The sequence below is a fragment of the Mastomys coucha genome, unplaced genomic scaffold, assembly GCF_008632895.1.
Source record: "Mastomys coucha isolate ucsf_1 unplaced genomic scaffold, UCSF_Mcou_1 pScaffold15, whole genome shotgun sequence".
NCBI classification, from domain to species: Eukaryota; Metazoa; Chordata; class Mammalia; order Rodentia; family Muridae; genus Mastomys; species Mastomys coucha.
In genome coordinates this window covers 26702619-26718286 of record NW_022196897.1, presented here as the reverse complement: position 1 = coordinate 26718286, position 15668 = coordinate 26702619, and the positions used below count along the sequence as shown (strand labels likewise).

Sequence of the window (15668 nt, the reverse complement as noted above, 5' to 3'; positions counted from 1 at the left end):
CACGCACGCACACACACACACACACACACACACACACACACACACACACACACACACAGAGAGACATAAACGGAGCTAGAGGAACGCAGAATGGTTTGGGGATGATAAGCCCTATTTATATTCTCCACAGCCTTGACTCTCACCTCCCACATCTGAGTAAAAACGGCTGGCTCAGTATGTAATTGCCGCAGGACAAACCCTTAATCAAACTTCCAACCTGACTGACACCTCCAGAACTGAAATTCAAAATCATGTACACAAGGTAACCTCCTTCTAGAAGTTCTGAGTAAGGTAGCTCATGGTTGCTTACCCGAAGGTTCAGCAATATTAATTACATCCTCACCCATTGGCCTCAGCCTCAGGGCTTCAAGATGGCTGCAGCAATTCTGGACATCAGATCTGAATCATTGGTGTCCAGAAGTAGGAAAAGGTCTGGCTGATACTTTGCAGTAGTTCCCCTACAGACTGTTCCTCTCTCAACATCAGAATGGGTTCCATGTTTCCCTCTGACCGACCGTATGATTAGCCTGAACTTTGCTGAGGGCTACCCGAGTATACTGGAGAAGGAGTGGATAGAACAAAGCTGGGTCTGTCCACAGTGTTGGAAGAAGGGGGGCTGGCAGCTGGCACTGTAGTCACATCACAACCCCCTCCTGACACAATACACTCTCTTCTTCCCTCCAGATTATTGCTTCTTCCTTCAGATCAGCCATTATCTCCTCCAGAAAGTCATCCCTGCTGTCTCTGGCTTCCTTGGAGAACCAGACCCCACCTTATGGCTCTGGCCACAGCTTCGACCATATACTTCTATGTGTCACTATTTGAATTCAGAGCAGCTCCGCCCTGACTCCCCAGAGTGCAGAACCTGGCACAAGACTGCGTTCATGATGTTTTCTTTTGCCTTTTCTTTTTTTACAGTGCTGGGGATGGAACCTCAGTCCTCACACAGGCCAGGGAAGAGCTACAACTGAGCTACAACCTGGCCTCAACAGACGGGTGCCTGGACAGACGGATGAGTGGGCTACAGGAAAGCGATGTCAGGTCCAGAAGGGACCTCACACATTCTCTGGGTCGTGGGAATTGTCAAAGCATCCCAGGCAGAGCTCAGCAGCTGAGCTCAAGAATGACTTTCATAAGTAGCTGGGAGGTGCCATGGAGAGTAATTTTATTTTTCTTTTGGTCCTCCCAGATGAGTTAAATATTTTTTAATGATGCCATGACCATCATTTATGAGAGGTTGTGTCATTTTTACCAAAACAAAGCTTTTATTTTTTAAAAAAAAATGAAGAAAAACAACCTTTTTTTTTAAACTGGGGGGGGGGGGCGTGTAGAATTTGTGGAATCCTATGAATTCCTTCTTTGCCTTGTGTGGGGCTTCCCTGAACCCAGCAGGAGCCCATGTGGAGTCTAGGGTCCCTCTTTGGTTCCCTGAACCCAGCAGGAGCCCATGTGGAGTCTAGGGTCCCTCTTTGGTTCCCTGAACCCAGCAGGAGCCCATGTGGAGTCTAGGGTCCCTCTTTGGTTCTCTCCCTTTCCTCCCCGACGAGTTTGGGGAAAACTCAAAAGAGAGCAGGAGAAATGGCTCAGCGGTTAAGACACTGACTGCTCTTCCTAAGGTCCTGAGTTCAAATCCCAGTAACCACATGGTGGCTCAAAATCATCTATAATTAGATATGATGCCCTCTTCTGGGGTGTCTGGAGACAGCTACAACATACTTACATATAATAAATAAATAAATATTTAAAAAAAAAGAAAGAAAGAAAAGAAAAAAAGAAAGAAAAGAAAAACCCAAAAGGGTGTGCAGAACTCAGAATTAAAATCAAGGTAAAAGATATATTTTGATGAGAAAATGACATAGATGTGCTGTGCATTCTTTGTGGCTTTGATAAAACACTGACTCACATGTATTACAAATACGTAGATGTTTTAGTTTACGGGTTACAGCCCCATTTGTACAGCAGGAGTTCAAGGCAGGAATCTTAAGGCAGGAACAAAAGCAGAGAACTTGAAGAAACCCAGCTTACCGGCTTATTCCCCATGACTTATTCATCCTGTGCTTGTACCACTCAAGACCACCTGCCAAGGAGTGATCTCACCCATAGGGGCCTGAGTCTTCCCATTTGAATTGTGAATCAGTAATGCTCCCAGACACATTCACAGGCTAATCTGCCCGAGGCAATTCCTCACTGGAGGTTCCCTCTTCCCCGGTGACTCTGGTTTATGTCAAGTTGACAGAGAGCACTCAGCAGAAGGTATTTCTATTTTCTGTTTCTCTCACAGCTGGGATTTGCTTGGGGCAGGGAGTGTTGGAAAATGGTCAAAGGAATGATGCATGGTGAACAAGACCTTGGGGACCTGTGAGAGAGGCTCCAGGACAAAAGGCGGACAGCCTTTTACCTCAGGTGCATTTTGTTCCCTGGATTATTTGTTGGGTGCGGTTGGGTGCCTCCTGCAACAAACATTTACATTCATTTTATTTATTTATTTATTTATTTTCATTTATTTACTTTTTTGGTTTTTCGAGACAGGGTTTCTCTGTGTAGCCCTGGCTGTCCTGGAACTCACTCTGTAGACCAAGCTGGCCTTGAATTCAGAAATCCACCTACCTCTGCCTCCCAAGTGCTGGGATCAAAGGCGTGTGCCACCACCGCCCAGCTACACTCAATTTATAAGACATGTTTATTTTTGTTTGATGTTGGAACATAGCTGTAGAACCCAATCTGGTGAAAGGATATGCTGAGTGTTGTCCTCAGTGTGCTCTGAACCTGGATATGGCCTTCGGCCTTGCTTTTATGCTTTCCCAAATATAATCTCTAGCACGTGTCAGGCAATTGTTTTGGTTTTTTTTAAAGACTTTTTTATTTTATATATGTGAGTACACTGTTGCTGTCTTCAGACACACCAGAAGAAGGCATCAGATCTCATTACAGATGGTTGTGAGCCACCATGTGGTTGCTGGGAATTGAACTCAGGACCCCTGGAAAAGCAGTCAGTGATCTTAACTGCTGAGCCATCTCTCTAGCCCCCAGGCAATTGTTTAAATTGCTCTGTCCTGAGTAAGTTCTGGGAAAGGGCTGCTCTGCTAATATTTAGTATGTACTCACTGGCATTTATTTACATGTTTTTCTGATTGTGTTTTTCTGAAATCAAACAACCTTCCTTGGGTCATTGCTTACCTTGTTACATTTGTGTATAAATGTGTAGCTTTAATTTTTCAAAACCTATGTCTAATGATGCTTCTTAAATGATTTCACTTCCCTTCTAGCCCACCACCCACCAGAGGTAGTGGAAAAGAAAGGTTAATATGATATAGGGAACTGGACCTGTTTAGAAATGGTTCTTTGGAGCAAATCCCATTTGTTGTGATCATAAAAAGAGAAAGAGCTATAAGAATATGTTCTGGTGAGTTGTAGGGGAAGGGGGTGGCTCAGCGGGGCCCATTCCGAGGGATCCCTTCCCCCTAAGAGATCAGACATACACCAGTATAGTATAGAATAGAGTTTATTCAGGGCATGAGGAGGGGAGTTAAGAAGGTAGCAGAGGCAGAGAAAGGCAGAGAGAAGGAAACAGCAGAGAAATAGGGGCTGGCCAAGACCACATGGTGGGAGGGGGAAGGGAACGGGGGAAAGAGGGGGAACAAAGGGGCAAGAGACAAGGTAAAGAAACAGGAGTAAGAGAGAGAGGAGAGGGCAAGCAGCCCCTTTTATAGGGCCAGGCCTACCTGGCCATTGCCAGGTAACTGTGGGGAGGAGCATAGCTGGCTGCTGCCAGGTATCTGTAGGGGTGGAGTGTAGACAGAATACCAACACCATGTGTGTTGTCAGGACATCAGCAGTTCAGTTCACAGGTCAGTAGCAGTAGCTCCATCCACTTGCAAACACTTCTCGGATATACCAGCAGTCCAGTTCAGTAGTGTTTAGATAGCTGCAGTGGTGACGTGACCTCGCAGGAATAGCCAGGCCTCAGGAGGGGGAATTAAGATCAGCAGGGACACTAGGAGAAGCTGTGCCTCTCTTAACAAAACGAAGACCAGGGAAGACCACGGAAACAGCATGGGAGCCGAGGGGCGAGGAGCGGGAGGCCACAAAGAAGCACTGTATAAATGCTGCCTTTATAAAGCAAGCACCTCTCAGAGGCTGTTAAGTCCTATTTATACCCCCTCCAAACATCACACGTCCTCCACAGGACTTGCCTCTCCACCTGTTTTGCCTCAGCATGTGAGCCTATCTTAGCAAAACTCCAAGTGAGTCTGCATCAGCTGACATCACTTGGCCAATCAGCCTGATTGCATACCACCAGAAGTTTTTTGATGCGTTTCTCTCTATGGAGTCCCGACAAATGGAACTCAAATACTCAGTGTAAGGCAGATCAATACATGTATGTCGTTCGTGAAGAATCCTTCATCATGAGTCCTTTTACGTGCTTGCTTTAGCAAAACATCCTTTCACCTGCGTCCACTTCAGGAAAACACTCCTTCATGTGTTTGCCTCAGCAAAACACCATCAGCCGACACAACTGACTTTCTAAAGAATCCTTAAGTTTCCACTTCATAAATGTACAGCATTAGATAGTAATCTATCCCACTCTTTAAGGTCCTCAAATCCAAAATCTTGCAGACAAAACCTACATAGATAGGCAAAAGTTGACAGAGGTGGTTGAATCATCTGGCTCCCCCCCCCCCAAATACTTTTTTCCTGCACCTGTGTTGTGCATCATGCAGATGCACAAAGAGACCAGAAGAGGACAACAGACTCCTAGATATGGCAGTTGTGAGCCATGATATGGGTGCTGGGAATTGAATCACAGTTCTCTGCAAGAGGAGCCAGTGCTCTTAACCACTGAGACTCTCCATTCCCAATCTGGTCCTTTTGATGAAGCCTTAGAATGTGTTTTCAAAGCTATGCCCTAACTAATGACACATATGGGATGAGGTCATCATTTTTTCAAATTCACCTATTTTTTTTTTCATTCACCCACTCACTGATTGGCCATCGTCTCCACATCTAGTACATTCGAAGTGTGGAGAGCAAAGTAATAGCTCTCATCTGTCCCTGTCACCAGGGAGACAAACATAGATAATCATAGCAACCACTTCAAACTGTAGGAGGGTCCAGCTGAGTGTGGAGCAGAAGCTGACTGTCATGGGAGGGATGGGACAGACAGAGGCTTGCCAGGCTGAGATGAAATGGAAGGGCAGTCTTGGAAGAGGAAACAGCCGTGTGGCCAGAACAGTGCCTGGAGTACAGAGGTCCAGCACCTGGGGGCTCACACACATTGTCTGGTTTTAGCAGGCACTTAGACATGGGTAGGTATGGAGGACAGAAAAGGGTGACTCTGTTTCAGACCTGAAGGACACATCCATGGTGTGAGATTGTACTAGCTGGTTTTATGTGTCAACTTGACACAAGCTGGAGTTATCACAGAGAAGGGAGCTTCAGTTGGGAAGTGCCTCCGTGAGACCCAGCTGTGGGGCATTTTCTCAATTAGTGATCAAGCGGGTAGGCCCCTTGTGGGTGGTGCCATCTCTGGGCTGAAAGTCATGGGTTCTACAAGAGAGCAGGCTGAGCAAGCCAGGGGAAGCAAGCCAGTAAGGAACATCAGTCCATGGCCTCTGCATCAGCTCCTGCTTCCTGACCTGCTTGAGTTCCAGTCCTGACTTCCTCTGGTGATCAACGGCAATGTGGAAGCTGAATAAACCCTTTCCTCCCTAACTTGCTTCTTGGTCATGATGTTTGTGCAGGAATAGAAACCCTGACTAAGACAGAGATATATAGTGAAAGATGTCTGGTTGTATCACATAGATCTGGAGTGTGAGGCTGAACCCCTACGCTTGGCTCCTAGGTCCTGCCACAGCAACTCTCAGCTGCTCCAGGATACTAGTACAATCTGGGTGAGGCACAACCAAGTGGGCTCAGCCTCACCATGAGGAAATGAAGAAACTGTCCCTAAAGCACGTCTCCACACCCCACATCTGGCTCGACCCACAGTGGTAGCGTCTTGGAATATAATGAGGCCATTTGGTTCTTCCTTCATTCTGGATGGTGCTAAGCGTACTCATAATGTATGGCTCGGTCTAAGTTTCTTTTTTCTGTTGTTAAGGAAAGTAACTTAAAAGAGAAAGGATTTATTCAGGCTCCCAGTTCAGGGGTACATCATGGTGAGGCAGTCAAGATCACAGCTGACAGAAGAGCTGCATCCACAATGGATGTTCGTTGTGGTCACACTGCATCCACAGTGACCACAACGAACACAACGTGAAGGTAATCAAGATGACATTCTGACACACACCCCCGCCCCCGCTGGGGGAATGCTCAGAGATCCATCTCCCAGGAGAATCTAGAATCTGTCAACCTGACAATGTGAACTGTGACAGTATCACCACTGTGTGTGTTGTGCTGGCGATGAAATCTAGGTCCTTGTCTTGTTAGCTAAGTGCTCTACTCCTGACCTATATACCCCCGAGTCCTTATTTTATCCTGTTTTAGAGTCCTTATTCCATTGAGACACAGTCTGTCTCAATAAGTAACCCAAACCAGCCTCAAGCTTGCAATTCTCTTACCAAAGTCTCCCAAGTGCTAAGACTGCATATGTCAACCACCATCCCTCTCCCTGTTCCCTCCAACTTAGAGAGAACCACGGCTCAGAAAGATGAATGAACTTTCCCAGGGTTGCACAGCAAGCTCATCAGATCAGCGTACATCACAGGGCTCTCAACCGTTCTGAAGGTCTGTGTGAGTCCAAGTTTTTTGTCTTTGTCTTATATTTATATGAAGCAAGGTGTCACTCTATAGCTCAGGTTTGTATGGAAGTTACCATGTAGCTCAGGATGACCTGACCTCTAATACAAGACAATCCTCCTGCCTCAGCTTCCTGTTGGTGAGGGTTATAAGTGTGAACTACCATGCCCAGTCTCATTGCAAGTTTTCTTTCAAGGCCACATTTGGTGATGCACATTTAATAGTAACAAGCCTTCAGAAATCATTTCTGAATGTATGCGTTTATGTTTTACAGTTAGGAAATTTGGGGGCCATAGGTGAGCTGTGGCACACTTGTATCCATCCATAGGCATACACGTGCATTTGTAAATGTAACTTCTTATGGGAAGTTTCTGATGGCTGTGGTGGCCTATACCTACAATCCCAGCATTTGGATTCTGAGACAGGAGTATAGCTCCAGGCTTGGGGCCAGATGTGATTATATGAGTTCTAGAATAGCCTAGGCTTCCAAGTGAAACTGGCTCAAAGCAGAGGGCAGTGAAAACAGCCTCTTCTTGATGGAAAGCACAAGATTCATCTGCAATACACATTGAGCACTTGGAAACTGGTGGGGATGGGAAAGCGACTCACTACAAAGCACTTGGTGGGCCCCCATGCCTGCCAGTTCCAGGCCTGCTGGAGAGCCCCAAGCCTTGCCCCTACTGGTCCTTGGGGAGCCCTCCACCCACTTAGGGTTCCCAGCCAAAGCCACTTCCTCAGCCTCAATTGAGCTCTGCATTTTCCTGGAAGCTAGCCTACTTCCCAGCTGTGGTTTTTGCCTTATTGTGATGGAGCCAACCCACACTCTGAGGGGTGAGCCTGTTTCTTTGCTGCCTTCCTAAAACAGCCTGAGTTAAAATCCCACCCTACGTCCAAGAGGCCCACCAGATCTGAGTGTGATCTATAGGACTACAGACTCAACTACTTTCCAGCTTGGTGGCCCTGAGCCCCTCACTGCCCCCTGAGGGTTTGTTTCTTCTCCTCCCCAGTGAGGATTAAGTGGTACCAATGTCAGAGATATGGTGTGTGTGTGTGTGTGTGTGTGTGTGTGTGTGTGTGTGTGTGTATCTGTCGCTGAATGGCTCAATATACACAAAGGCCTCAGAATAGATTGACATGAATGTGGTTCCCAGTAAACATCTGCTGCCTCTATACCTCTGAGCAGTATCTCTTTCTGCTTCAGTTTTTCTATCTGTAAAGTGGGGATAGTACTGGTCCTGTTTCAGGATGCTAAGAAGCCTATAAGGAACTTGATACTTGAAAAGAGCCTGGCATGGGTGGATATTTGACAAAGCATTAACAATTATTAAATTAAAAGCCTTAGAAAAACTGCCTGAGGGGGCTGGAGAGATGGTTCAGCAGTTAAGAGCACTGACTGCTCTTCCAGACATCCTGAGTTCAATTCCCAACAACCACATGGTGGCTCACAACCATCTATAATGGGGTCCAATGCCCTCTTCTGCTGTGTCTGAAGACAGCTACAGTGTACTCATATACATAAAATAAATAATCTTAAAAAGAAAGAGCTGGTGAGATGGCTCAGCGGGTAAGAGCACTGACTGCTCTTCTGAAGGTCATGAGTTCAAATCCCAGCAACCACATGGTGGCTCACAACCACCCGTAATGAAATCTGATCTGATGCCCTCTTCTGGTGGTCTGAAGACAGCTACAGTGTACTCATTTATAATAATAAATACATCTAAAAAGAAAACAAAAAAAGAAAGAAAGAAAGAAAGGAAGGAAGAAAGAAAGAAAGTCTGCCTGAGAAGATGAACTTCCCATAAGCAGCAAAGCTGGAATAACGTCACCAGTAGCTCCGTGTCTGGCAGAGCCTCTGGACCAGCATTGTGGTGGCCACAGGGAGTCCTGGCAGAGGAAGGAGGGTGTCAGTAGGGAGGTTGGATACTTGGCAATGGAGGGCAGGTGGCAATGGTGGGGTGGGGCTGGGTGGGGCCTCTTGGAATCTGCACTAGTGGGTGGGACAGGGACACAGTGGCCATCTGGCCATGAGCTCAGCAAGCCCCTCCCCTCTCAGCCCCAATTCTCACCTTCTCATGGGGCCATGATGTATGGATGACTCCAAGAACACGTAGCAGGATGGACTGTTAGGGTGGCCTGGAAGCCTGGCCAGGCGTGAGGAGAAGTGTTTAGACAGCTCAGACAAGGGCCTTCCTAGGCACCTTGGTTGCACAGCAGCTGCTCAGTGTCCCCAGTGGAATAGAAGGAGACAAGCTTCCTGGCTAAGGGGCCAGTATGGTCCCCCATGCCCCTGGCCTGCAGGTACGCACCACCCTCTGCAGAGACTCCCGGGCCAGCCTCTGCCCAGCTGACCTCTGGATGTTATAATGGTGCTCGTTAGGTCCTCACTTCAGGCTCTGGGACTTTCCCCAAGAGACTGGCTCTCTTTCTAGTGCTAGACTTCAGACTTCTTCCACAGAGGCCCTGGGGACCTGGCACAGGCCGGGCTGACATTGATTTATAGCCTCAACAGTTGGCACTTCCTGGGAGAAGCTCTAAAATGCACAGCTGGCTGTGGGTAGCACCTACCCTGTTGACTTGGGCCCTGCTATCCCTCCTTAGGGCAGCCTTCCTGTGCCTCCCCCAGCATCACAGCAGATGGTGAGCCCAGCTACCAACAGCCCCAGCTCAACGCATTTGCTCAGGAAAGAAGCACTGGTTCAGGGATCTGAAGACCGGGATTTTGTCTCTTTGTGACCTTGGGCTACCTTCCCACATCAGAGACGGCCTTACCCTGCTTCCTGTGGGTCCTGGATAGAGAACAAGCATGTGTAAGAACCCCTGCCCCCCTGTGCGTGTGCATGTTCAGGCATGTCTGTCTGAGTTGTGCATACCCTACCCCTTCTATTCAGTTTTCTGAGGCAATGTGTAATGTAGCTCAGACCTGTCTCACATTCGGGAGGTGACTTGAAGGTCCTGACCTCCCTACTTCTGCCTCTTGTTTATCTTTGTAATTGTGGGGATGGAACCCCAGACATTGCCAATGTTCTCTTCCTGAACCCCATCCTGGCCCCAGCCAATATACCTCATTTGGAGACAAAGGTCATACTATACAATTCCAGCTCGCCTGAAACTCATCATACAAACCAAACTTCTGTTGATCTTTTTCTTTTCTTTTCTTTTCTTTTTTTAATTTACTATTTACTTTATGTACATGAGAACACTGTACCTGTCTTCAGACACACCAGAAGAGGGCATTGGTTGCTGGGAATTGAACTCAGGACCTCTAGAAGAACAGTCAGTGCTCTTAACCACTGAGCCATCTCTCCAGCCCACTTTGTGTGTGTGTGGGGGGGGCGGTGTTGAGACAGGGTTTCTCTGTATAGCCCTGGCTATCCTGGAACTCACTCTGTAGACCAGGCTGGCCTCAAACTCAGAAATCTGCCTGCCTTTGCCTCTCAAGTACTGGGTTTAAAGGTGTGTGCCACCACAGCCCGGCTGAGACTGTTTCAATAATATATCTTAGGGAGGCTTGAACTCTAGATCTTCCTTTTCCACCGCCTGGGCGCTGTGACACCATGCCCAGACCTAAAGCAATAATTGGAAATCCCAAAAAGTCTGGGGATAATATTTGTACTATTCCATACCACTACACCACTGCCGGGCTCCAGCCCACTGTTAATTGGTTTCAGTGCTTGGATTACAAGTGCTGTACCTAGCCATGCAGTGGTGGCGCATGCCTTTAATCCCAGCACTTGGGAGGCAGGCAGGTTTCTGAGTTGGAGGCCAGCCTGGTCTACAGAGTGAGTTCCAGGACTGCCAGGGCTACACAGAGAAACCATGTCTCGAAAAACAAAACAAAACAAAACAAAAAACTTAAGTGCTGTACCTATGTGTTCCCATTCTTTTTTTTTTTTTTAAAGATTTATTTGTTTATTTTAGTCAGGCAGTGGTGGCCCACGCCTTTGATCCCAGCACTTGGGAGGCAGAGGCAGGCGGATTTCTGGGTTCAAGGCCAGCCTGGTCTACAGAGTGAGTTCCAGGACAGCTGGGGCTACACAGAGAAACCCTGTCTCGAAAAGCCAAAAAAAAAAAAAAAAAAAAAAAAAAAAAACCAAAAAATAAAAACCAAAAACCAAAACCAAAACCAAAAACCAAAAAACAACAACAAAAAAAGATTTATTTTATTTATTTTATGTGTATGAGTACACTGTAGCTGTACAGATGGCCATGAGCCATCATGTGGCTGCTGGGAACTGAACTCAGGAACTCTGCTTGCTCTGGCTCTGCTCGATGCGGCCCTGCTCACTCCTGTGTAATACACTGTGGCTGTCTTCAGACGCACCAGAAGAGGGCATCAGATCTCATCACGGATGCTTTCGAGCCACCATGTGGTTGCTGGGATCTGAACTCAGGACCTTCGGAAGAGCCGTCAGTGCTCTTACCTGCTGAGCCATCTTGCCAGCCCGTGTTCCCATTCTTTAGTCCATGAATGTGGGAGGCCAGGAGGCCAGGAACTCAGGCTGGGTTGGTGCTGCTTTGAGGCAAAATATCCCCTTTGGCTCAATATTTTACTCTTAAGGCCTCCAGCTGCTCTGAAGAGACCTACTCGCCCACTCACGAGGAGTAATCTTTATATCAGGTGGAGATGTTGACTTAGGCACATGAAGAGCACAGGGCCAAACTGTATTAGTGTTTGATTGGATAACCAGTCACCACAGCCTGGTCTACTTGATAATGAGACCAGCCAATATATCTACAGTTTCACACTGAAACTGGGGCTTCGAGCAGTGATATTCACAGCACACCTTTAATCCTAGCAGTCAGGAGGCAGGGGCAGGTGGATTTCTATGGATGTGAGGTCACCCTGGCCTACACAGAGAGTTCCAGGACAGCTAGGGCTAACAAAATGAGATCCTGTCTCAAACAAAGAAGAAGAAGAAAAAAAAAAGGAATAAACAGGCCAGTGCAGAAATGTACATTTTTTTGTTGCTGACATCTTCAAAATGTTTTAAATTACATTTTCTAGTCAGGCACGGTGGTGCACACCTTTAATCCCAACACTAGGGAGAGAGGCAGAGGCAGGTGGATCTCTGTGAGTTTGAGGCCAGCCTGGTCTACATAGTAAGTTTCAGGACAGCCAGGGCTATTACACAAGAAACCCTGTCTCAAAAAACCAAATTGGTAGGTAGGTAGGTAGGTAGGTAGGTAGATATAGGAAGCTGATGCAGGAGGATCAGTTGTTCAAGGCAAATCTTGCTAACTGAGTGAATTTGAGTTCAACCTGCACTATGTAAGAACCTATCTGAAGAAGTAAAAACAAGAGCTGGAGAAGTAGCTCAGTGGTTAAGAACACTGACTGTTCTTCCAAAGGTCTTGAGTTCAAATCCCAGCAATCACATAGTGGCACACAACCATCTGTAATGAGATCTGACGCCCTCTTCTGGTGTGTCTGGTGTGTCTGAAGACAGCTACAGTGTACTTAGATATAATAATAAATAAATCTTAAACCCTCTCTGGGTGGGTTGTGCCCCTGCCCATGAATGTCCACCAGTGCCTGTCCCTTACTCATTAAAGACCTGAACCTGGCAGTGCTCATTCTTGGTATTGACTGGAGCTCAGTCGCCTCAGTGCACTAGAACGTGGGCGAGGCCTTTGCCTGAGAGCAGGGATTGCAGTCCCAGGGCTGCAACCCACACTGAGAGAGTGGGGTGCTGGTCAGATCCCTGAGCTTCTTGGGTTCCCTGTGGTATCTGTGTCATTTTTCTACCCAAACAGGAAAACCATCCTAAAAATAATAGATAAATAAATAACACTAAGTTTCTAGGCCAGGGGAGTTGACTCTCAGAGCCCGAGCAGGCAAGGCTGGTGGCTTGAGTCTGCAGATCCAGCTCTTGGGAGGCTGAGTGGGAGGATCACAGTTCAAGCCAAAATGTGACCTCTGTGAGATTCCATCTCACAAACAAAGAAACAGGGCTGGGGATGTAGCTGGCGCCACAGAGTACTGGGTAAGCACAGGAAGCCCCTGTTAGATCCTCAGCCACACGTTTATGTGTGGGGTGCACATTTGTAATCCTGACACCCGTGAGGTGGAGGCAGAGGGATCCAAAGCACAAGGTCACTGAGGGAAGTATGGGCTATCAGAGACTTGTCTTAGGGTACATTCACCCTGCCCCCTCCCCCCCATGAAAGAAAAAAGAGACATTGATGGAGGAAGGGAGGAAGAGAGAGAGAACAGTGAGATGAATCTGAGCCACACTGGACAGAGAGAGAGACAGACAGACAGACAGCGATGAAATGAATCTGAGTCACACTGGACAGAGAGAGAGGCAGACAGACAGACAGCGATGAAATGAATCTGAGCCACAGTGGACACAGAGAGAGAGAGAAAGAGACAGACAGACAGACAGACAGACAGACAGACAGAGATGAACTGAATCTGAGCCACACTGGACAGAGAGAGAGAGAGAGAGAGAGACAGACAGACAGACAGACAGACAGACAGACAGCAATGAAATGAATCTGAGCCACAGTGGACACAGAGAGAAAGAGAGAGACAGACAGACAGACAGACAGACAGACAGACAGACAGACAGGGATGAACTGAATCTGAGCCACAGTGGACAGCTCTGAGGTTGGGACGCTGTAGTGGTGCTGTTTCTCTTTAAATTGTTTACATTAATTTATTTTAGGTGTATGAGTGTTTTGCCTGCATGGATATATGTGCACCATGAGGTCTTCAGGAGAGGGTTTCAAATCTCCTGGAGCTGGATGGAGTTTTGGATGGTTGTGAACCACTACATGGGTGCTTGGAGTTGAATCCAAGTTCTCTGACCTACATCTCCTGCTTCTGGTCTCTCTTTTACAAGGTCAAGCCTGCCTTAGGACAGTTTTTTGGTTTGATTTTGCTATTGTTTGTTTTTGAGACAGGTCTTCCTGGCTGACCTGGAAACTTACTATGTAGACTAGGCTGGCCTCAAACTCAGAGATCCACTTACCTCTGCCTCCTGAGTGCTGGGATTAAAGGCATGTTTCCTCTGCTACAAGACAACTTTTTTCCCCCTTCCCTTCTCCCTATTTTTCTTTTAAGATTTATTTATTTATTTTATATAAGTACACTGTAGCTGTCTTCACACACCCCAGAAGAGGGCATCAGATCTCATTATGGATGGTTGTGAGCCACTATTGGTTGCTGGGAATTGAACTCAGAGTCTCTGGAAGAGCAGTCCATGTCTTAGTGTCTTATCCGATGAGCCATCTCTCCAGCTCTCCAGTTCTCCCTTCTCCCTCTTGCTCTGGTCCTGCTTGCTCTGGGCCCAGCTCGCTCTGGCCCATAGGGTTTTTTTGTTTGTTTTTCATTAGGGATGATTGTGAGCCACCATGTGGTTTCTGGGATTTGAACTCATGACCTCCCTCCGGAAGAGCAGTCAGGGCTCTTTTTTTTTTTTTTTTTAAGATCTATTTATTATTATAAATGAGTACACTGTAGCTATCTTCAGACACACCAGAAGAGGGCATCAGATTTCATTACGGGTGGATGTGAGCCACCATGTGGTTGCTGGGATTTGAACTCATGACCTTCCGAAGAGCAGTCGGTGCTCTTACCCACTGAGCCATCTCGCCAGCCCCAGTCAGGGCTCTTAACCACTGAGCCATCTTACCAGTCCGCAAGACAACTTTTTTTGTTTGGTTGGTTTGGTTTTTTGTTTGTTTGTTTGTTTTTGGAAGTTGGGTCACTTCTCTCATTTATGAGTCCCAGGGATCAAACTTAAGTCCTCATCAGGCTTTGGGGGAAATGCCTTAACCTGCTAAACCATCTTGCTAACCCTAGATCCATTTTAGGGAGCAACCTTTAACCCAAGAGGTTCAGAAGCTGAGACTCGGGGAGCAAAGGGAGGTTTCCAGAAGGTTCTTCAAAGAAGGCATGTGCCATTTACAGTTACCTGGAGGAATCCTCCCACAGAGGAACAGATGCCCCCAGTGGCCCCAAGGTAGGGAGCCACCTTCTGCAGTGCCCTCTGCTTTAACTTGTGAGCACTTAAAGTTCCACCAGAATTTGTTCTACAGTAGTATTATCCATGTATCTTCTGTTTCACCCTTCATGCTTACATAAGTGTGTGTGGTATGTACATGTGCTCGTGTAGTTGCACACACAAATGTATAGTGGCTTGTGATGGTCTGAATGAGAAATGTCCCCTGTAGGTTCACGTACTTGAACACATCAGAAAAGTAGTTAAGCACAAGCCAGCCAACATCACCCTCCGTGGGACTGCGGTACTTCTTGGCTGTGTGTTTCTCAGTCAGAGATGAAGCAGCATGGCAGGGTGGGAAGCAGGGGTTGGTGGGGAGGGGGAGTGGGGGGGAAGCAGGGGTTGGTGGGGAGGGAGAGTGGGGGGTGCTTAGCTCATTGTGGTTGTTTCCAACTCTGGGCACTGGGTTCTGGGTTGTAGAAGAGCCGGCTGAGCCAGGAAGTAGTGTCACATGTCTTTAATCCCAGCACTTGGGAGGCAGAGGCAGGAGGATTTCTGAGTTTGAGGCCAGCCTGGTCTACAGGGTGAGTTCCAGGACAGCCAGGGCTACACAGAGGAACCCTGTGTCAAACAACAACAAACTAAACTGAATTAAACTTTTTCCTCCCAAGTTGCTTTCAGTCATTGTGATTGCTGTTCTTAGTTGTCAACTCAACTACATCTGAACTTAACTAAAACCCAAAAGGCTACACATACTTGGTAGGGATTTTTAATTGTTCTTAATTAGATCATTTGAAGTGGGAAGACTCACTTCTAATCCAGGTCTTTGAGGTAGGAAGATCCGCCTTTAATCTGGGCCACACCTTCTGCTTGCTCCCCCTCCCTCCTCCCTTCCTCCTTCCCTCTCTCCCTCTACCTCTCTCCCTCCCTCTCCTCTCTCTCTCTCTCTCTCTCTCTCTCTCTCTCTCTCTCTCTCTCTCTCTC

General features: G+C 47.2%; 1 long non-coding RNA gene across 1 annotated transcript; it reads left to right on the top strand.

The window, feature by feature from the left end:
- The first annotated feature begins 6360 nt into the window (after positions 1-6360).
- LOC116091960 lies at positions 6361-9828 on the top strand. The gene is made up of 3 exons (XR_004119119.1): positions 6361-6413; positions 6629-6726; positions 9337-9828. It is a non-coding gene; the product is annotated as an uncharacterized LOC116091960 (long non-coding RNA).
- Positions 9829-15668: the final 5840 nt, after the last annotated feature.